Source organism: Hordeum vulgare, chromosome 2H (genome assembly GCF_904849725.1).
Source record: "Hordeum vulgare subsp. vulgare chromosome 2H, MorexV3_pseudomolecules_assembly, whole genome shotgun sequence".
NCBI lineage: Eukaryota > Viridiplantae > Streptophyta > Magnoliopsida > Poales > Poaceae > Hordeum > Hordeum vulgare.
In genome coordinates, this window is record NC_058519.1 from 140,734,371 (window position 1) to 140,756,532 (window position 22,162).

The window sequence follows — 22,162 nt, forward strand, 5'->3', positions numbered from 1 at the left end:
GATGACTTGATTTGTAGCCGCGATGTACAGAAGAAGGGGCTCTTTACTGAGCGGAGCAGTAAGAACCGGCTGGGTGGAAAGTAGGACTTTGAGCTTGTCGAATGCGACTTGGGCTCCGTCTGTCCACTCGAAAGTATCTGCTTTCTTCATGAGTCGGTACAGAGGAACTACTTTCTCGCCGAGTCGACTGATGAACCTGCTCAAAGCCGCTAGGCAACCTGTGAGCCGTTGAACATCATGTATTCTGACCAGCCTCTCCATTTGAACGATGGTCCTGATCTTTTTGGGGTTGACATCGATCCCTCGTTCGGAAACGAAGAAACTGAGTAACTTCCCGCTGGGAACACTGAATGAACATTTGGCGGGGTTGAGCTTGATATCGTACCTACGAAGGTTGGCGAATGTTTCTGCCAAGTCAGTCAGCAGGTCGGAACCTTTGCGTGACTTGACTACGATATCATCCATATATGCCTCCACATTCTGACCGATCTGGTCGAGAAGGCATTTTTGGATCATGCGCATAAAGGTAGCTCCTGCATTCTTCAAACCAAATGGCATAGTGATGTAGCAGAAGCACCCGAATGGGGTGATAAAGGTTGTCTTTAATTCATCGGGACCATACAGACGGATCTGATGATAGCCCGAGTAGGCATCAAGAAATGACAAACGCTCGCACCCCGCAGTCGAATCGACAATTTGATCTATGCGGGGGAGTGGGAAATGGTCCTTCGGGCAGACCTTATTGAGGTGCTTGAAGTCGATGCACATCCGGAGTGACTTGTCCTTCTTGGGCACCATGACAACATTGGCGAGCCACTCGGAGTGGTGAACCTCGCGAATGAAGTTGGCTGCCAGCAGCTTGGCCACCTCTTCCCCGATTGCTTTCCTCTTGTGCGCGGCGGACCGGCGCAAGCGCTCTCGGACAGGCCGAGCGACGGGGTCTACATGTAGTCGGTGCTCAGCCAACTCCCTGGGTACACCTGGCATGTCAGAAGGTTTCCATGCGAAGATGTCCCAGTTCTCACGGAGGAATTGGGTGAGCTCGGCTTCCTATTTAGGATCGAGGGTGGTGGAGATGTTCGTCGGGGCAGGAGTGTGGTTCGTCGGGTGGATGCTGACCTTCTTCGTCTCTCCCGCCGACTGGAATGCGGATTCTGAAGCTGGCTTCTTTGAGCGCATCAGGTCGGTGGGGTCGACTGTTTTCTTGTACTCGTCGAGCTCGAGGACGGCCATCTGCTGGTCGGCGATTCTTGATCCTTGCTGCAAGCACTCTTCGGCTCGCTGCCGATTGCGCGTGATGGTGATCACGCCCTTTGGACCTGGCATCTTCAGCTTCAAGTATACATAGCATGGACGGGCCATGAAGCTCACATACGCTGGGCGGCCCAGGATTGCGTGGTAAGCGCTCTGGAAATCCACCACCTCAAATGTGAGCTTTTCCTTGCAAAAGTTCTTGTCGGAGCCGAGAACGACGTCCAACGCGATCTGGCCGAGTGACTTAGCCTTCCGTCCAGGGACGACTCCGTGGAACTGCATACTGCTCTCGCTGAGTTTGGACAACGGAATGCCCATTCCCTTGAGAGTGTTGGCGTACATGATGTTCAAACCGCTGCCGCCGTCCATGAGGACTTTGCGCAGTCGGACTCCTTCCACCACCGGGTCGACGACCAGAGCCTGTCTTCCTGGGGTGGGAACATGCGCTGGATGATCCGACTGGTCAAAGGTGATCGCAGTCTGAGACCATTTAAGGAACTTGGGGCTGGTCGGAACGGCCATGTTGACCTCCCTGTTCACCAGCTTCAGTCGACTCTTGCTTTCGACGTCAGCAAAAATCATGAGTGTCGCATGGACTTGGGGGAACGGATCCTCTTTATCCTCCTCATCTTGTTCACTGACCTTCTCACTCGGTTTCCCTTCGCCGAATCCCTGGATCAGGAGTCGGCACTGCCGAGTGGTATGCTTGGGATATATGGGGTTGCCTTCTTCGTCCATCTTCGTATGAACCGGGCATGGTTGGTCCAGGATGGGATTATTGAACGGCTTCTTCTTGGGGGTATACTGCGCCTTCCCTTTGCCTTTGAATTTGGCATTGGTCACGACTGCAGCTTCTGCCTGCGGAGTGGATGGAGCTTTTTGCTTTTGCTTCCGAGTGTTGCTTCCTTCTCCGTCGCCGACTGTCTTGTGCTTGCCGCTTCGGATGCGGTCCTCTTCTTCGCCATTTGCGTAGCGAGCTGCTATCTCCATCATCTTGCTCATGGAGATGTCGCCTGTTCGGCCAAACTTCAGGTACAACTCCCTGTACCGCACGCCTGCCTTGAATGCGCAGACTGCTTGATGCTCGGTGACGTTCGCCACCATGTGGTAGAGAGTCGTCCAACGCTGGATGATGTCGCGCAGGGGCTCATTCGTCTTCTGGACGCAGTGCTGGAGGTCCACGAGGCCCGCAGGGCGTTTGCACGTCCCTTCGAAGGTCCGAATGAACACTCGGGCCAGATCCGCCCAACTGTAGATGCTCGAGGGGGCTAATTGATTCAGCCACGCTCGCGCCAAGCCGTCGAGCATCAGAGGGAGGTGCTTCATGGTGACGTGGTCGTCCCCTCCTCCGATCTAGACTGCCACTCGGTAGTCGTCTAGCCATGTTTCTGGCTTGGACTCTCCTGTAAACTTACTGATTCCCGCTGCCAATCGGAAGTTGGGCGGGATGTCAGCCGAGCGGATGGCTCGACTAAAACACTCGGGACCGGACACGATGGTCCTGCTTCCACTCGGACGGTCCATATCATGACCATCACGGTGGGCTCGACCCCTGTTGACTCTTCGCTGGGCGATACGCCCTCTTGCGTCGGGTCTTGGGTCGTAAGTGTCGCCGACTGAACGCCGATCATCATGATGTCGGGACCCATAGGGCCCACCCCGTGGAGGGGTGCGTGAGCGGCGGCGATCTTCATGAATCACGGAATGGCTGCCTCCCCTGTGGCGCTGATGGGAACCAGGGCTGTGAACCGACCGATGCATATTCGCATGAACGGAACTATTATAGATCCGGTTGTGTGACTGGGAGACCGCCGAATTCTGCTGCTGTGCCGTGTGCAACACGGCTCGGATCTGCTCGATCCCCCTTCCTGCCTCTGAATCAGTCGGCTAGAGGGAATCGGCTATCTTGGCAGCCGCGGCCAAGTTGAGGAGGGGTGTGCGAAACAACTCCAAGTTGCTCCGCCGAGTGTGCCGACTGGCAGAACGGCGAGGTGGACGGCGCGCACCGGATGCTTCACCGACCTCGCGCTCGCTTCGGCCAGCTTGACGGGGATCTTCATGGGAGTTGGCCATGTGTACTTCTGCTGCGGGCCCGCGACCCGCATACTCGGAAGGAAACTCAGTCGGAACCGAGTCCGAGTGCTGGGACAGCGGGGCAACCACAACGGACTCAAGAACCGCCACTTGCGAAGACGCGTTCTGGCGCGCCTGGGCATGCTGCACCCAACGCTGGAGCCGCGGACGGCGGGACCACTTGCTGCGGCGCGTGACGGCGGTGCAGGTCGACACCGGAGTCGACTGTTGGAGAAGAAGAATGCCGCAAGCGCCGGCACGGAAGTGTGTAGCCCCGCAATGGGGAAGCGCCTCGACGTTGAGAGGAGCATCCCGAAGCCACGCCGAATCGTCGACGATGAAGGAGAGAGCGCCGAAGAAGATCTGGTGACCTATGCTCGAACCTCCACCGGACGACATGATGAAAGGAAGTAGTCACAAACTCGCCGGAAGTCGCTTAGACTCCTGCCCCACGGTGGTTACCAACTGTCGTGAGTATAAGCCTGACGGTAGATGTGTAGGGTACGAAAAGGATGGGCAGAGTCCCAGCTACGGCGAGGATGTATGAGTTCGGGCCCCTCTGCGGTGGAGATAATAGCCCTACGTCTCAGTGCTCAGGGAGCTTTGTTGTTGAGTGGAATAGGGAATACAATGAATTGCTAACCCCTTTACCAGTGGGGGAGGGTGGCTTATATAGAGTGCGCTGCCCTCCACAACGGTTCCGGTATAGGGGTGGAGTAGTGGCGATTGAATGTGTACGTTACAAGTAACGTATGCCCTAAATGCTAATAAATGCACCTGGAAACGTACGACCCTTTCCCTCCAGGGGGGTATAACCCCATCAGACGACCAGAAACCGAATTAAATTTATTATTAGGGAGAGATATCAAATTAACGCAAGGTGCAAACCAACCCGTGGTTGGATGGTTAGGAGGACTGTGGTATCCCCTACCCACCAGAGTTCAAGTCCCAAACTTGACGTTGGTGCTTGCATTTTCCTGGATTTATTCCAGGTATTCCGGCGAAGTGCTTTCAATGAGAGGAGACGTTCCCGTCGACAACGAAGGCGTCAGTGGCGACTTCGTCAATCTCAAGATGATGTGCCGGCTTAGTCTCTCGAAGGTGCTCGTAGGGGTAGGGTGTGCGTGTGTGCGTTCATAGGGGTGAGTGTATGCTCGTGTATGTGAGCGACTTCGATTGTACTCTGCTAAATTTTTTTTAACGCAAGGTGTGGAACTAGAAGAGGCTACGTTGCGCAGATCGCACGCGTCTGCCGCCACCCACGAGGGTGAACCTCGTTTCTCAACACTCTTCTTTGGGTAACTATCCGTATATCCGTATCTCGAAATTTAAAAAAACACAGTGGAAAAAATATGAAAAAAGAGAACATAGTATACGTTGTTGTATTGCACGAATTGCCTCATCAAAAACATCATATGAGAAACATCGAGGAAAAAAGAATACAATTCACTCAACCATCAAGTTGAGTACTCAATCATCGAAATCAAGATTTTAACGACGAGATTGTGAAGTTTCTCCCCCTGAATCTTAGATCTCTCTAAGTCTCGTCATACCGATTCCACGCACACACCTCTTGAGGGATGATGCCGGTAATGATTTAGTGAACATATCAGCAAGATTGTCACATGACTTAGTATGTAAAATTCTCACCTTGTTCAACTGCCGCAGTTCATGTGCATAGAAGAACTTGAGACTAATATGCTTTGTGAGGTTACTCTTCACATAACCTATCTGAACTTGCGCAACACAAGCAACATTATCTTCATAGACAATGGTAGGGGTTTGTACAGTGTTCAACCCACACGCATGCTGAATGTGGTAAATCACCCGTCGAAGCGATAGACATTCCTTTGATACTTCGAATAGTGCCATGATTTCCAAGTGGTCCGTGGAAGTCGACACAAGAGTTTGCTTGGTCAATTTCCAGAAAAATGCAGTTCCACCACAAAGGAAAACATATTCAGTCTGTGATTTGCACTCATGCGGGTCCGACAGATACCCAACATCGGCATAGCCTATAAGAGATAGGTCTTAATTCCTTTTATAAAATAGGCCAAGATCTTTGGTCCCTTGCACGTAACGGAAGACGTCCTTGACACCTTTCCAATGTCTCTTGGTAGGTTTAGAGTTGTACTAGCAAGCAAACTCACGATGCAAGCAATGTCTGACCATGTACAATTTGCAAGGTACATGAGTGCTCCAACTGCACTCAGGTAAGGAACCTCTAGTCCCAGAGTTTCCTCCCCCTCTTCCTTACAGGTAACATCCATTAATTTAATTTTCAAGCCCATGTTTACTGCTAGTGAGATCAAGCATCTAAAGGTAACTCCATCCATGACCGGGAAATAAGTATCCTCACAGCCGACACTGGATCGTTGAGTGGACCCTTGAGCGACGAACCTTGCTTTGTACTATACTACCTTATTATTTTCATCTCTCTTTCGAACAAAAACCCACCTACGACCAATAGGGTATATGTGGGGAGGAGTTTGAAAAACTTGTACGAACACCTTTCTTTTGTTGAGAGATAATAATCAGCAGTAATTGCCTCCTGTCAATCTTTCCAATCTGACCTTTTCTTGCAACCGACGAGCGTGTTAGAATGAGGGTCAAGATCTATGATGTAGGCAATTTTCGTAGCAAAGTTTATGTCGACAATCACCATTGCTCGGTTCAGGTACTCCCCCGTATAAATATAGTTTATGTCCGTTTCATCATGGAGCGCATCTCGCGGTAGCACTTGCTCTACCAAATTTCCCATTATGGGAGCAAGGTCCTTTAGATTTCCCATGCCGATGTGCGGGAAGACATCTTCGCCGGGTGTTTCCCTTATGGGAAAGTTGAAGTCCGGAATTTCATGGACTGAATTTTCCCTTTGAGATTTTCTTATGTTGGATTAAATACTTTGGGTTTGCGAGCACTTGATATATGTTTGGCATGCGGAAACTCGTAATGACAATGGGATATTCTATTGGTTCAGTTGATATATGTTATGGCATTAACTTGCGGATTCCGTGACCGTGGGGATCTATGCATAAGGGTGGGTTGCACGTTTTCATCCTACCTTCTTTGATAGAAATCTTGGGGCACTCTTTGAAGTTCTTTGTGTTGGATTGAATATGAAGAATCTGAAACTGTTTGATGCATGTCGAATAATTAATCCATGGATACTTGAGGTGGCATTGGAGTATCTAGGTGACATTATGGTTGATTGAGATGTACCATAGGTGTTATTCTAGTACGAACTCTAGGGCTGTTTGTGACCCTTATAGGAATATCCCAAAAGATTGATCGAAAAGAATGACTTTGAGGTGGTTTGCTGCATACAACAACTTCTTATTATGTTCTCCACTAATAGGAACTTCGGTGAGATTTTTTGTTGCATGTTGAGGGATGACTGTCACACCCCAAAAATTTAATCATATTTTTGTAAATTAAAATATTGCTTAGAATAAATGTTTTGAGAAATAATTTGCTTCGTGACTCTTTTCAAAGCCTCTTTTCAAAAAAAAACTTTCCTTTTCAAGTGGCATTTTAAAATATCATTTAGTGCTTGAGACCTTACTTGAGACCATTTTAAATTCTTTATTTAATAAAATGGGGATATTCTTTTTAATTTGACCATGTTTGTTAAAAATCTGAATTTCCGGGTTTTCAATTGATTTTTGAACCACTCCTTTTCCCTAATTATAAAGTTCTTCCCCAAGTAAATGTTTTTGAAAATCATGTTGGAACTTGAGTGCTTGCATCAAAATATTTCTTTTCTTCTCACAAATTCATTGGAGATCCCTTTTCATAAATAACTTTGACAAAGTTTCTCTTATTCAAAATTGACTTTTAATTCCGTTAAGGACCTATTTTGCACTACAACCTTTGGATAACTTTTTCTGAAAATTCTACAAAACATTGTAGGTGACATGTGATGTTCCTAGATCAAACTTCTGTAAAAACCTAACCATGTGTTTTGAAAAATTTGAGCACATTAACTCCTTTTCTATTTTGGCCCAAATTGGTGTTTGTACTACAACCCCTAGATATAACCTTTCAAAAATCCTATACAAATTTGGGGATGTCAAGTGATGCATGATATTCATTTTTATGCAAAAATGCAACTATGTGCTTTGATTTTTTTAGCAAAGCAACCACTTTTTTGTTCTGGTCCAGTTTGGTACTTTGTACTACAACCATGTTTTTCCTTGCTCTATTTGCCTTGAGATTTTTCATGCTTGTATAACACCCTACCAAAACCTTAAGTCCATTAGTTGAGCCCCATTGTAGGATTTTAAATGCATGTAATATTAGCTTCAACTTTGTGACCCGAAATGATTTTCTCAAACAATTGCATTAGCAAGTTTTGCATTTTGCCAAACTAACTTGACCATCATAACTAACACCTAAGGAGACCATGATCTCGTAATTTTGGTGCCGAGAGGAGCTTCCTAGGTGCCCCTGACATTTGGTCGAACACCTTGAGTTCATGTACTCTTTTGGCATGGATTTTTGTGTGCGTTATAGAGTTGTTCAACTGGCCCAACCAGGATGTCTAGGATGTTTGTCTTGACCATCAAACCCACTATGGTAATTTTGGTGAGCACCTGAACCCTGTAGCCATGCCAGGATTTCTGTTGAGCATCCTGGGTGCGTACCCAGAGCACGCCCGGAGCGCAGATTTTGCATGTGCGCGCCCGAGCTGCCGCGTCCACCTGCTCGTGCTCCTGGACAGCCGCAGAGCCGCGTCCACCCCGACAGGTTTCCCCCTGTGTGTTGCGCTCTGCTGCACCCCTGCCGCGCCCGAAACACTACTGCCCCAGCAAAGCCGCTGCGGCCGGTGCCCCGCTTCGGCTCTGCCGTAACGAGCATCGCCCAAACGCTCCCCGAGCGCCAGCTGCCCCATTGGTCCCTCCCCTGCATCACCCTCCCGCTGTTGAGCCTGCTGCTGCACCCTGCTGTCGCCCATGTGTGCCTGAGCCATCACCAGAACCTGTTGCCGGCGTCGCTATCCATCGCTGCCGCAAAACCAACCTAAATCTGCTATAAGAGGGAACCCCGAGCTCTTTTAGCACCCAAAACTTTCCCTACCCAACCATAGGAAGCCTCCCGTCGCCAAAATTTCAACCGGGGCCGCCTCCTTCCCTGCCGCCGACAGCTTCCACCACCCGTTGTCCTCCGTTGAGATTCGAGCAAGCCAGCAACGATCAGTGCAGCTTTCCTTCGCCACTAGCTCCGCAATGACCCTAGAACCCTTCCCCCTCCCAACGGTGTCGGAAGCCGCGGTGCGCGCAACTTCAGTTCTGCCAAGCTTTCCTCCGCCATGGAGGAAGGGGTACTTGCCCTCGAGCTCCACCGTGACCCTAGCCTCCAAAAATGGATGCATCACCTCCCCCCGAGGATGTGCATAGCCGAAGCGCATCGTGGAGTGCCATGAGTTGCCAACAATCGACGCCCAGAATCCACCCCACCTCTCTGTCGTCGCGCGCGCTGAGGAGGGAGACGAATCCGAAAGGGTGGCCCCACCTGTCGGTTAGCCAACCGTTGCCCGAGTGGCGTAGCCCCACCCCTGCGTCTTTCTGCTGAGGAAGCGCATTTGCGTAAGTACGTCTCCCTTATTTTGTTAGCGCCCTTTTTGCGAAACGTTTTATTTTACTTTTCTTAAAAAATAGAGTTTGACCAAAAGTTTGACCGCTCATCACTTTTTAACTACAACTCCTAATGGACTGATTCATTTTCCTAGCTCTCTCAAATTTCATCTAGTTTATTTTAAGATTTATTTGAAAAATATTCAAACAACATTTATGTGCTGTTCTGAATTTTCATGGTAATTCAAATATTCTCAAAATAGGATTTTCGAGAGAGCAGACTTACTTCAAGATTTTGGGGTACACATCACCCTCCTCAAACTCCAAAGGCAAGCATCTTGAAGCTGATTTGCATTAAGTGTGTGATGTTTGTTGTGGTACATTATATGCGTGTTTTGGTTATGTTGATGACAACCGCACATGAAATCACATCATTGCACGAGTGCGTGAGATATATATATATATATTATTATATGATGCATATGGTAAGTGAGTACTACCTCATGACTCGTATGCCATGCTGGTCTGAACAATCTCAGAGGGAGGTTTGTCATGGGTATTGTGTGACCATGGACTAACATCTCGTGGGACAAGAGTGGTCGGTGAAGGCATGTCGGGATGTGATGGTAGTAACACTGAGGTAATTCTTTCAGCAAGATTGTGTGGTACTAACCCTTGCAGGAAATCTTAAACCTCCTAAGTCGACCGTAGATCGAGTATTGTTTGTCTGTCACCTTACCTTTCGTGCTGCCACACGTCTTCCCGAGAGGTAATATGGTCTAGTAGGTCGTAAACCTATTACCAAGTACACACCAAGTAGAGAGGCCGGGATGAAGGTATCCATGGACCTCGACTAAATCCAGTCATCCGGTCAAGGGGCATGGGTGTTTCTGGTCTGGGACCGAGAGGGAATGGCCCTTACCTTGTAGCATGCAGTATAAATTTGATCCCATGCTAGTCGAGGTTGGAGCCTCCCCATCTTATGGTTTTTCCCTAGCAGCGTAGCCCAGGTGAGGCCGGTCTTCATGGGGGAAACATGGATGTGTACCGGTTCTGAGAGTATACTTCTGAAATACCGTACGTGGGATTTGTCCGAGTGACTATTGAAACCCGTGGGCTGTGGGTAAAGAGTACACTCTCTGTAGAGTCAAAACTATTCGAGTAGCCGTGTCCACGGTCAAGGACGACTGGTTAGCTAGTCAAGTGTAGGCCTGAGTGTCGGTCTTCGTAGGAAGTTAACGAAATCGTGAGACTAATCATGAAATGTGGTGGATGATCATACTATTATTTTTACTATGGACTAACCCCTATGATTATGACTGTTGGATATCCATGGGACGGTTCTACCTCCTGGATATTCAATATTTATTACTGTCTCATATAAGCCCTTTATGTGGTGTCGCTTAGACGCCCCACTACAACATGTTTATTATTAATATAAGCCCTTTCTGTGGTGTTACTTAGATGCCCGACTGTGGCAACTGTTATTTCTTTCATATAAGCCCTTTCTATTGGAAATATGCCCTAGAGGCAATAATAAATTAGTTGTTATTATATTTCTTTGTTCATGATAATCGTTTATTATCCATGCTATAATTGTATTGATTGGAAACACAGTGCATGTGTGGATACATAGACAAAACACTGTCCCTAGTAGGCCTCTAGTTGACTAGCTCGTTGATCAAAGATGGTCAAGGTTTCCTGACCATAGGCAAGTGTTGTCACTTGATAACGGGATCACATCATTAGCAGAATCATGTGATGGACTAGACCCAAACTAATAGACGTAGCATGTTGATCATGTCATTTTGTTGCTACTGTTTTCTACGTGTCAAGTATTTGTTCCTATGACCATGAGATCATATAACTCACTGACACCGGAGGAATGCTTTGTGTGTATCAAACGTCGCAACGTAACTGGGTGACTATAAAGATGCTCTACAGGTATCTCCGAAGGTGTTCGTTGAGTTAGTAGGATCGAGAATGAGATTTGTCACTCCGTGTGACGGAGAGGTATCTCGGGGCCCACTCGGTAATACAACATCACATACAAGCCTTGCAAGCAATGTGACTTAGTGTAAGTTGCGGGATCTCGTATTACGGAACGAGTAAAGAGACTTGCTAGTAAACGAGATTGAAATAGGTATGCGGATACCGACGATCGAATCTCGGGCAAGTAACATACCGAAGGACAAAGGGAATGACATCCGGGATTATATGAATCCTTGATACTGAGGTTCAACCGATAAGATCTTTGGAGAATATGTAGGATCCAATATGGGCATCCAGGTCCTGCTATTGGAAATTGACCGAGGAGTCACTCGGGTCATGTCTACATAGTTCTCGAACCCGCAGGGTCTGCACACTTAAGGTTCAACGTTGTTTTATGCGTATTTGAGTTATATGGTTGGTTACCGAATGTTGTTCGGAGTCCCGGATGAGATCCAGGACGTCACGAGGAGCTCCGGAATGGTCCGGAGGTAAAGATTGATATATAGGAAGTCCTGTTTTGGTCACCGGAAAAGTTTCGGGCTCATCGGTAGTGTACCGGGAGTGCCGGGAGGGGTGCCGGGGACCATCGGGAGGGGTGTCACGCCCCAAGGGGTTTCATGGGCTATGGGAAGAGATAAACCAGCCCCTAGTGGGCTGGAATAAGTTCCCACTAAGGCCCATAAGGTTTGAGAAGGAAAAAACACAAGGTGGAAAGAGTTTCCAAGTGGGAAGGTGGAATCCTACTCCAAGTAGGATTGGAGTAGGACTCCTGCACCTCCAATTTCGGCCAAACCTTGAGGGTTTGAGGCTGCCTCTTCCCTCCCCCTGCCTCCTATATATACTGAGGTATTAGGGCTGATTTGAGGCAACTTTTGCCACGGCAGCCCGACCACATACCTCCATGGTTTTTCCTCTAGATCGCGTTTCTGCGGAGCTCAGGCGGAGCCCTGCTGAGATTAGATCACCACCAACCTCCGGAGCGCCGTCACGCTGCCGGAGAACTCATCTACCTCTCCGTATCTCTTGCTGGATCAAGAAGGCCGAGATCATCGTCGAGCTGTACGTGTGCTGAACGCGGAGGTGCCGTCCGTTCGGCACTAGATCGGAGCGGATCGTGGGACGGATCGCGGGACGGTTCGTGGGACGGTTCGCGGGGCGGATCGAGGGACATGAGGAAGTTCCACTACATCAACCGCATTCACTAACGCTTCTGCTGTGCGAACTACAAGGGTACGTAGATCGGAAATCCCTTCTTGTAGATGGACATCACCATGACATGTCTTCGTGCGCGTAGGAAATTTTTTGTTTCCCATGCGACGTTCCCCAACAGTGGCATCATGAGCTAGGTTCATGCGTAGATGTCTTCTCGAGTAGAACACAAAATTTTTTGTGGGCGGTGATGTGCGTTTTGCTGCCCTCCTTAGTCCTTTCTTGATTCCGCGGTATTGTTGGATTGGAGCGGCTCGGACCGACATTACTCGTACGCTTACGAGAGACTGGTTTCATCGCTACGAGTAACTCCGTTGCTCAAAGATGACCGGCGAGTGTCGGTTTCTCCAACTTTAGTTGAATCGGATTTGACCGAGGAGGTCCTTGGATGAGGATAAATAGCAATTCATATATCTCCGTTGTGGTGTTTGCATAAGTAAGATGTGATCCTACTAGATACCCATGGTCACCACGTAAAAGATGCAACAACAATTAGAGGACGTCTAACTTGTTTTTGTAGGGTATGCTTGTGATGTGATATGGCCACCGATGTGATGTGATATATTGGATGTATGAGATGATCATGTTGTAATAGTTAATATCGACTTGCACGTCGATGGTACGGCAACCGGCAGGAGCCATAGGGTTGTCTTTAAACTAACGTTTGTGCTTGCAGGCGCGTTTACTATATTGCTAGGACGTAGCTTTAGTAGTAATAGCATGAGTAGCACGACAACCCCGATGGCGACACATTGATGGAGATCATGATGATGGAGATCATGGTGTGACGCCGGTGACAAGAAGATCATGCCGGTGCTTTGGTGATGGAGATCAAGAAGCGCATGATGATGGCCATATCATGTCACTTATGAGTTGCATGTGATGTTAATCCTTTATGCACCTTATCTTGCTTAGAACGACGGTAGCATTATGAGGTGATCTCTCACTAAAATTTCAAGACGAAATTGTGTTCTCCCCGATTGTGCACCGTTGCGACAGTTCTTCGTTTCGAGACACCACGTGATGATCGGGTGTGATAGACTCAACGTTCACATACAACGGGTGCAAAACAGTTGCACACGCGGAACACTCGAGTTAAGCTTGACGAGCCTAGCATGTGCAGACATGGCCTCGGAACACATGAGACCGAAAGGCCGAGCATGAATCGTATAGTTGATATGATTAGCATAGAGATGCTTACCACTGAAACTATTCTCGACTCACGTGATGATCGGACTTGAGATAGTGGATTTGGATCATGTACCACTCAAATGACTAGAGAGATGTACTTTTTGAGTGGGAGTTCTTAAGTAATATGATTAATTGAACTAATTGTCATGAACATAGTCTAATGGTCTTTGCGAATTATGATGTAGCTTGCGCTATAGCTCTACTATTTTTATATGTTCCTAGAGAAAATTTAGTTGAAAGTTGATAGTAGCAAACTTTGCAGACTAAGTCTGTAAAACCGAGGATTGTCCTCGTTGCTGCGCAGAAGGCTTATGTCCTTAATGCACCACTCGGTCTGCTGCACCTCGAGCGTCGTCTATAGATGTTGTGAACATCCGACATACACGTTTCTTATGACTACACGATAGTTCATTACAAAATACTTAATGGCTTAGAAGCAAGGCGCCGAAGACGTTTTGAAACATCACGGAACATAAGAGATGTTCTAAAGAGATGAAATTGTGATTTCATGCTTGTGCCCTTGTTAAGAGGTATGAGACCTCCGACAAGATTCTTTGTCCACGAAGTAAAGGAGAAAAGCTCAATCGTTGAGCGTGTGCTCGGATTATCTGAGTACGACAATCGCTTGAATCAAGTGGGAGTTGATCTTCCAGATAAGATAGTGATGGTTCTCCAAAGTCACTACCCAAGCTGTGAGAGCTTCACGATGAACTATAACATATCAAGGATAGATACAATGATCCTTGAGCGATTCGCGATGTTTGACACTGCGAAAGTAGAAATCAAGAAGGATCATCAATAGTTGATGGTTAGTAAAACCACTAAGTTTCGAGAAAGGCAAGGGCTAGAAGGGATACTTCGTGAAACGGCAAAGCAGTTGCTGCACTAATGAAGAGACCCCAGATTAAACCCAAGCCCGGGACAAAGTGCTTCTATTGTGAGGGGAACGGTCACTGAGACGGAGCAACCCTAGATACATGGTAGATAAAGAAGGCTGGCAAAAGTCGAAAGAAGTATATTTGATATACATGATGTTGATGTGTACTTTACTAGTACTCCTAGTAGCACGAGGTTATTGGATATTGGTTCGGTTGCTAAGTGATTAGTTACACGAAATGAAAGCTACGGCATAAACGGGGACTAGCTAAAGGCGAGGTGACGATACGTGTTGGAAGTGTTTCCAAGGTTGATATGATCAAACGTCGCACGCTCCCTCTACCATCGGGATTGGTGTTAAACCTAAATAATTGTTATTTGGTGCTTGCATTAAGCATGAACATGATTGGATCATGTTTATTGCAATACGATTATTCATTTAAAGATAATAATGGTTACTCTATTTGCTTGAATAATCACCTTCAATGGTTTATTGAATCTCGATCATAGTGTTACACATGTCCATGATATTGGTGCCAAAAGATACGTGGTAATGATGATAGTACCACTTACTTGTGGAACTGCCGCTTGAGTCATGTTGGTATAAATTGCATGAAGAGGCTCCATGCTGATGGATCTTTATACTCACTTCATTTTGAATCATTAGTGACATGCAGATCATACCACATGAGCAAGGCCTTGTTTTCATTGAGATGAAACAAGATAGTAACTTGTTGGAAGTGATACATTTTGATGTATGCAGTCCAATGGGTGCTGAGGCAGGCAGTGGATATCATTATGTTCTTACTTCAATGACGATTTAAGTAGATACAAGAGTATTTACTTAATGAATCACAAGTCTGAAATATTGAAAAGTTCAATTCTGTTTCGGAGTGAAGTTCGTCGTAACAAGAGGATAAACTGTCTATGATATGATCATAGAAATGAATATCTAAGTTACGAGTTTTGGTACGCAGTTAAGACAATGTGGAAATTGTTTCGCAGTTCATGCCACGTGGAACATCATAGTGTGATGATGTGCCTGAACGTCATAGCCACGCACTATTTGGTATGGTGCATGCTATGATGTCTCTTATTGAATTACCACTATCGTTTATGGGTTATGCATTAGAGACAACCGCATTCACTTTAAATAGGGCACCGTGTATTTCCGTTGAGATGACACACTATAGACTAAGGTTTAGACAAATCTAAACTGTCGTTTCTTGAAAGTTTGGGGCTTCGACACTTATGTGAAAAAGTTTCAGTCTGATAAGCTCGAACCCAAAGCGGATAAATGCATCTTCATAGGATATCCAAAACAGTTGGGTACATCTCCTATCTCAGATCCAAAAGCAAAGTGTTTGTTTCTAGAAACGGATCCTTTCTCGAGGAAAGGTTTCTCTCGAAAGAATTGAGTGGGAGGGTGGTAGAACTTGATGAGGTTATTGAACCATCACTTCAACCAGTGTGTAGCAGGGCGCAGGAAGTTGTTCCTGTGGCGCCTACACCAATTGAAGTGAAAGCTGATGAGGGTGATCATCGAGCATCGGATCAAGTTACTACAAGCCTCGTAGGTTGACAAGGTCGCGTACTACTGCAGAGTGGTACGGTAACCCTGTCTTGGAGGTCATGTTGTTGAGCAACAGTGAACCTACGAGTTATGGAGAAAGCAATGGTGGGCCCGGATTCCGAAAAATGGCTGGAAGCCATGAAATCCAAGAGAGGATCCATGTATGAAAACAAAGTGTAGACTTTGGAAGAACTACTTGATGGTCATAAGACTATTGAGTAAAGATGGATCTTTAAAAGGAAGACAGACGATGATGGTGATAAGTCACTATTAAGAAAAGCTCGACTTGTTGCAAAGATGTTTCCGACAAGATCAAACAGTTGACTATGATGAGACTTTCTCACTCGTAGCGATGCTAAAAGTCTGTTAGAATTATGTTAGTAGTTGCTGCATTATTTATGAAATATTGCACATAGGATGTCAAAACATTGTTTCCTCGACGGTTTCCTTGCGCAAACATTGTATGTGATACAACCACGAGGTTTTGTCGATCCTAAAGATACTAGCAAGTATGCAAGCTCCAGCGATCCTTCAATGGACTGGTGCAAGCATCTCGGAGTTGGAATATACACTTTGATGAGATGATCAAAGATTTTGGGTTTGTACAAGGTTTATGAGAAACTTGTATTTCCAAACAAGTGAGTGGGAGCACTATAGAATTTCTGATAAGTATATGTGGTTGACATATTATGGATTAGAAGTAATGTAGAATTTCTGTAAAGCATACAAGGTTGTTTGAAAGGAGTTTTTAAAGGAATACCTGGATTGCGCTACTTGAACGTTGAGCATCAAAGATCTATGGAGATAGATGAAAAGCGCTTAATAGAAGTTTCAACAAGATGCATGCCTTGACAAGTTTTTGAAGGAGTTCAAAATAGATCAGCAAAGAAGGAGTTCTTGGTTGCGTTGTGAGGTGTGAATTAGAGTTAGACTCAAAACCTGACCCCGGCTGAATAAAGAGAATAGACGAAGGTCGTCTTCTATGCCTTGGCCGTAGAATCTGAAGTACGCCATGCTGGGTACCGCACCTGATGTGTGCCTTGACTCAAAGTCTGTTGAGAGGTACAGAGAGTGATCCATGATTGAATCACTAGCAGCGGTCAAAATTTATCCTTAGTAACTGATGGACTAAGGAATTTTTCTCGATTATGGAGGTGGTTAAAAACTTCGTCGTAAAAGGTTACGTCGATGCAAGCTTTGACACTAATCCGAATAACTATGAGTAGTGAAACGGATTCGTATAGTAGAGTAGATATTTGGAGTATTTCCGAATAGCACATAGTAGCAGCATCTATAAGATGACATAAAGATTTGTAAAGAACACACAGATCTGAAAGTTTCAAAACCGTTGACTAAAACCTCTCTCACGAGCAAGACGTGATCAGACCCCATAACTATATGGGTGTTGGATTCGTTGGAATCACATGGTGATGTGAACTAGATTATTGACTCTAGTGCAAGTGGGAGACTGTTGGAAATATTCCCTAGAGGCAATACTAAATTAGTTGTTATTATATTTCTTTGTTCATGATAATCGTTTATTATCCATGCTATAATTGTATTGATTGGAAACACAGTGCATGTGTGGATACATAGACAAAACACTGTCCCTAGTAGGCCTCTAGTTGACTAGCTCGTTGATCAAAGATGGTCAAGGTTTCCTGACCATAGGCAAGTGTTGTCACTTGATAACGGGATAAAATCATTAGCAGAATCATGTGATGGACTAGACCCAAACTAATAGACGTAGCATGTTGATCGTGTCATTTTGTTGCTACTGTTTTCTACGTGTCAAGTATTTGTTCCTATGACCATGAGATCATATAACTCACTGACACCGGAGGAATGCTTTTTGTGTATCAAACGTCGCAACGTAACTGGGTGACTATAAAGATGCTCTACAGGTATCTCCGAAGGTGTTCGTTGAGTTAGTATGGATCGAGACTGGGATTTGTCACTCCGTGTGACGGAGAGGTATCTCGGGGCCCACTCGGTAATACAACATCACACACAAGCCTTGCAAGCAATGTGACTTAGTGTAAGTTGCGGGATCTTGTATTACGGAACGAGTAAAGAGACTTGCTGGTAAACGAGATTGAAATAGGTATGCGGATACTGACGATCGAATCTCGGGCAAGTAACATACCGAAGGACAAAGGGAATGACATACGGGATTATATGAATCCTTGACACTGAGGTTCAACCGATAAGATCTTTGGAGAATATGTAGGATCCAATATGGGCATCCAGGTCCCGCTATTGGATATTGACCGAGGAGTCACTCGGGTCATGTCTACATAGTTCTCGAACCCGCAGGGTCTGCACACTTAAGGTTCGACGTTGTTTTATGCGTATTTGAGTTATATGGTTGGTTACGGAATATTGTTCGGAGTGCCGGATGAGATCCAGGACGTCACGAGGAGCTCCGGAATGGTCCGGAGGTAAAGATTGATATATAGGAAGTCCTGTTTTGGTCACCAGAAAAGTGTCGGGCTCATTGGTAGTGTACCGGGAGTGCCGGGAGGGGTGCCGGGGACCATCGGGAGGGGTGTCACGCCCCAAGGGGTTTCATGGGCTATGGGAAGAGATAAACCAGCCCCTAGTGGGCTGGAATTAGTTCCCACTAAGGCCCATAAGGTTTGAGAAGGAAAAAACACAAGGTGGAAAGAGTTTCCAAGTGGGAAGGTGGAATCCTACTCCAAGTAGGATTGGAGTAGGACTCCTCCACCTCCAATTTCGGCCAAACCTTGAGGGTTTGAGGCTGCCTCTTCCCTCCCCCTCCCTCCTATATATAATGAGGTATTAGGGCTGATTTGAGACAACTTTTGCCACGGCAGCCCGACCACATACCTCCACGGTTTTTCCTCTAGATCGCGTTTCTGCGGAGCTCGGGCGGAGCCCTGCTGAGATTAGATCACCACCAACCTCTGGAGCGCCGTCACGCTGTCGGAGAACTCATCTACCTCTCCGTCTCTCTTGCTGGATCAAGAAGGCCGAGATCATCGTCGAGCTGTATGTGTGCTGAACGCGGAGGTGCCGTCCGTTCGGCATTAGATCGGAGCGGATCGTGGGACGGATCGCGGGACGGTTCGTGGGACGGTTCGCGGGGCGGATCGAGGGATGTGAGGAAGTTCCACTACATCGACCGCGTTCACTAACGCTTCTGCTATGCGATCTACAAGGGTACGTAGATCAGAAATCCCCTCTCGTCGATGGACATCACCATGATAGGTCTTCGTGCGCGTAGGAATTTTTTTGTTTCCCATGCGACGTTCCCCAACACTTTCTGTGGTGTTGCTTAGACTCCCGGTCGTGGCAACTATTACTACTTGCATATAAGCCCTTTATGTGGTGTCGTTCAGACGCCCGACTGTGGCATGTATAGTAATTTTTCCTTTTACAAGTCCCTCTATGCGGTGTCGCCAAGAGGACCGACTGTGGTTTATAATTGCTTGTCCTTCTCAGGTGTCGCCTCACACGCCCGACCGACAAACTTATAATTTACTGTACCATCCCTTGCTTGCTTATACAACATTGGTGGAAATGGTTTATCTGCACGAAAGCATGCGTGAATTAATTCTTATGGCATGATATAGTTATTAATGGAATTATGCATGCATCTCACCTGCTTTAACTTATCTGTCTTCTTGATGTTTGCGAGTACATTCAAAGTACTCACTGGCTTGTCCTTGGCTATTGTCTTGGCCAGATTGCGCTCGGAGAGGAGCACGATGCCGTCAACCCTGGAACCTAGGAGTCAAGGATAGCAGCCTTGGGAGATAGGAATTTATCTAGGTCAGTTGTTCCTCTGGGAATGGAGTCCCATGGGAACTTGAGATTCCTCGAGTCGCTTCCGCCGTGAGCCTCAAACTTATGTCCGAACCAGTAGACCTTCATGGTCTTGTAATCCAGATTTTTTATTTTGCTTGGATATTCTGTATCAAGTGAGTGTATGATGACCCACAAGTATAGGGGATCTATCGTAGACTTTTAGATAAGTAGGAGTGTCAAACCCAACGAGGAGCAGAAGGTACTCACAAGCGATCTTGAGCAAGGAATAACTGCAAGTACTGAAAGGTAACTTTTTATGGGTTTTCTGTATAAGCAACAAGGAAATAAATGTAGGGAAAATAAATGGTGCTGAGGTGCAGCAAGTGACCCAATCCTTTTGAACACAAAGGATAAGCCGAGGGACTAAGCTTATAAAGACTAAGGCGTTCCTGAGGACACACGGGAGAGATAGTCAAGTGCTTTCGCCATATTTTGTCTAGTACTATGTTTTGTATTGATAAGTGTTATGTGGGTGGATCTTAACTAGTGCGCCATCTAGGCTACGACAAGTACACTCTTATGATTAATCTCTCTTACAAGCATCCACAGATACAAGAGAGAAGTTAAGCCAAAGCCTAACCATAGCAATAAGCTTTAGGATCCAATGCTCGCTCGTGCAAAAGTATGCGAACTGGCGTTCAGGTTAGTGTCACTCCGGCAACCCAACATAAGCATTCTTTATACATGATGCATCCCTCTAGGTACTTAAAAAGGCGAAGTGTTATGTAGTCGACGTTCACATAACACCACCAGAAGAATAACACCATAACTTAAGTATCAATTAAAACATATTACTTCAACATCATATGACTACTAGCAACTAGACTTCTCCCATTCCCTCAAGAACTAAAGGAACTACTCACGAGACATAAAAGAGATCATGATCAGAGGTGATGAAAGTATGATAAACAATCTATTCATAACAATAATTCTCCAACAAATCTCAATAGCATTCACCACAAAAGAGTAATCAACACCGGTAGAGTTGAGGGGATGAATAGTGCAAGGTACAACTCCGATTGCAATGGGAAAGTAAGATGGGGTGAAGATGGAGATAGTGCTGGTGTCGAGGGTGATGGTGATGATGATCTCGATGATGCTCGTGACGATGGTGATGACGATCTCCCCCTCCGGGAGGATTTGTCCCCGGCGGAATCCACGTCGGAAAGGTCTTTTCTTCTCTGTAGGTTTCTGCCGAGAGCGGCGTCGGAACTCCGGAAAAACTTATGTCCCCGTAACTTTAGGTCACGAGGATCATATAGGCCAAAGGAGAGCATCGGAGGAGGGACCCACCACCTAGGCGGCCTTTGGGCGCGGCCTAGGGGTGGCCCGCGCCAACAGGTCGCGTGGGTGCCCTATGGCCCCCCTCCAGCCCTTGTTCGGCCCGTCTTCGTGATCAGTTCGAAACTCCTTCCCTCAAATTTTCAGCGCAGTTTGAGATGTTCTGATATGGTAACTCTTCGTGCTATTTTCTCCGCTGAATCCGGCGTCTGCTGTTTCGGCACCGGAAAGCTGTAAACTATGTAGAATAAGCCAAAACATTATAAGTACATCATGATAATGTGAAATATATCAATGAATAGAGACAAATTATGATACAAAATAGTGATGCATTTTGGACGTATCAACTCCCCCAAGCTTAGACCTCGCTTGTCCCCAAGAGAATACTGAGCTTGGTAAACCTGTCCACAAGTTTAGAGAGTGAAGTGTCGATAAATAAGAATAATGACAAGAAGCATCATAATTTCTCTACTAAACTCAACCATCCTCAACATCAACCTCAACTCATAAGGCTCATATGAAAGAGTAGTATCAATCACAATCAAAAGTAGGGCTAAGAAAACTCATCAAACCATGGCAAACATGTCCTTGGTCAAAGAACAACTAATAAATTTTAACTTTTGCTCTTGCTCTTATATTTTGAAGAGATCAATTGAAGTTTTTTGAAAGAACATGATATTAGTCAAGAAGTGAAAATGCTAACAAAAAGGAAGATGTTTGCTTTAGCTAGGCTTAACAAACAACTTACTCATCTTAATGATAGTGTCAACAAAGTTGTGATTTGGCAATTCTCAATGAAACGATATAAATTTATGCATCTTTGTCAACATAAAGTGCCCGCTCTTTTATAGGATAGAAGGAAGTAGGTTTACTGACTCAACATAAAAATAAAAGATTAGCCCTTCGCAGAGGGAAGTAGGGAAAGCTCATGTGCTAGAGCTTTTAGAAATTTTGAAATTAACAAGATTGTAAAACAAGATTTTGAGAGGTGCATAATTTGTCAACGAATGCTAGAATATAGCCCAATACTTCTCATGCTGGACAAGTTTTGAGGAACGACTCCCAAAGTGGGGACGATCACATCCCCTTAGTCTCCTTTGTTTATCACCACCAAAGTTTTCTGATTTCTCATCAACAAAGCATGAAGGAGGTTTTGATTGTTGTTATTATCTTTTATGAGCTGGGCGCGCTCATGCCAGTCGCTCCTCGTATTAGGGGTTCGCAGATTAAACATGCAAACCCAGGATAAAACTTGTCAAGTATGAGAAGATCATGAATTATCTACTACTTCCTCATGGGCTAAAAT